The sequence below is a fragment of the Cyprinodon variegatus genome, unplaced genomic scaffold, assembly GCF_000732505.1.
Source record: "Cyprinodon variegatus isolate N-32 unplaced genomic scaffold, C_variegatus-1.0 Scaffold806, whole genome shotgun sequence".
Classification (NCBI taxonomy): Eukaryota; Metazoa; Chordata; class Actinopteri; order Cyprinodontiformes; family Cyprinodontidae; genus Cyprinodon; species Cyprinodon variegatus.
In genome coordinates, this window is record NW_015151259.1 from 55,729 (window position 1) to 57,805 (window position 2,077).

The following is a 2,077-nucleotide window of genomic DNA, read 5'->3' on the forward strand; positions in this document are numbered from 1 at the left end:
CGGTGGGGTGGCCGATGTCCGATATTCAGTTTTAAGGCCGATACCGATAGAGGGCCAATTATATCGTGCATTCCTACTAAAAACTGAAAAATTTGTCCAATTCTATCATCTATGAAGTGGTGCCTTCAGGAGTGTGTTGAAGCAGTACAAAGATCTATGGCTATTATGAAGGGAAAAAGCACAAAGAACAAAGTTGGAATTTGAATTTCAAAGTATTGCAAAATTGGAGAATTGATCAAATTGATTAATTTGAGGGCATTTTAATTTTTTCCACTACATTTGAAAAAAAATGTGTTACAGTGGCTGTTAAATGTCTAACCCACATACAGAGATTCACAGGGGATAAGAATAAGTTAAAAGTTTATTTAACAGTGATAATAAATGTGCAAATTATGAGGCCTGGGGGAAATATGAGGCACAGATTTCTGAGGAAGAGAAAGCGACCGGTAGTAGAAGTCATGGTCAGTCAGGACCATGAAGAGAGCTGGCAGTTTGTTTTGGGCTAATGGTGTTTGGTGTGGAGTCCCAAGGGTGTGGTCAATGCAAGCTCCCAGTGATGAGTGTGATGAAGAGAGGAAAGGCAGCAAAAAGGGTGGAAGGATTAGGAGCCGTATGGTTGCCAGAAATGATGTCTTGGTTCGGGAGATTAATGTTTCAGCAGCTCCTGCTGGAATAAAAAAAAAAAAAAACAACATCCATATGGAACACAGGAAACAACACAGGAAGTTAATTCAATGAAGAAAAGGCTCAGGACTTTCAGATGGCTCAGGGTAACCACCTTGGTCAAACTCCTGGCAGAGTCAGCCAGCTCCTAATATCCTAATGAGCTTTGGGTGGCCCCTGAAGGCATCTGTGCTGCAGAGATTCCTGGTGGCAGAAAAACTCCATCACACCACCCCACACAACCTAGCAATCTGTTCTTTGACGCTTAACTTTCTCGAAACTGGCTCGTTACTTCTGTATTTATTGATTAAGTCATGACATAACAGCTGCAACAAAAAGTTTTGAATCTCTCTGTTATGAGTTTGTAGATAAACCCTGATCATGACAAGGATGAAGACAGGTGGCTGAAAAACATTGCAAATGATGGATCAGATTCTGAAAGACAAAACATTTCTCTTACATTTTTGCTGTTAGATTATACCATTAAACACATTGATTATGTTTCAAGTTCTATTTCAATTTTATTGTGATTTGCAGACCAGATCTTATGTTTACGCAGGTTTTCTATTCAGTTTGGTCTATATTATCCTGGATCTTAGCATAAAACTAGACAAATCTGTACAGTACTTTTTATTCTCTTTACCAACAGAGAGCAAAAAACGAAAATTGATACATTTTCTCTGCATAGAGCAATTTAAAAAAAAAAGTATTATTCCTGCAGGCTTCGGTTACTTCTGAAACAAACTTCCTGTCCTGACGATGCAGGAGACCGGATTGTGCAGGTCTCCAATGAAGGGTTATGACAGGGCAGGTCTGTGCCAAACTTTATTTAAAAAAATTTTTAAATGTACATGCAGAATGAGTAATTTTTATTTTTACTTACTCACTAGCACAAGGGTTAGCCTATTCTTAAGAACTTTTGTTCTTTTAACCACTTTGTTCATATGTCTTCCAGCATTCTACAGCCCTGGTCACACTGGTTATGTGCGAATTTTTTATCATTTTTTCCCCATATCACATTGACTTAAATGCATATAGAGATGCTCCTACTACGCAGGGTGAGCAGATCCAGATCTGTTCAGATTTTTTTTTAACCTCTGTCTCTTTTTCCCACAACAAAGTCTGATATTTGACTGGGAAAGATCATAAGACAGAAAAAAATGTCCCTAAAATATGGGTTAGCTACAAAGCAACGGCCCACTTCATGACCAGACTGCTGCACAGCATCTCAAACCAGAACAGACAGAGGACTTTAACAGGCTAAAATGAAAAATATAAAGGGAATTAGGTTAAAAGAGAAGGAAATTTAGGGCTTTGGGATGGTTAAAGGAAAATTCCGGTTTTTAACACTTTTAGCCCATTTTCTGTAGTGTCCAGGATGAAATCGAATGATCGACACCAAAATTTTGACGAT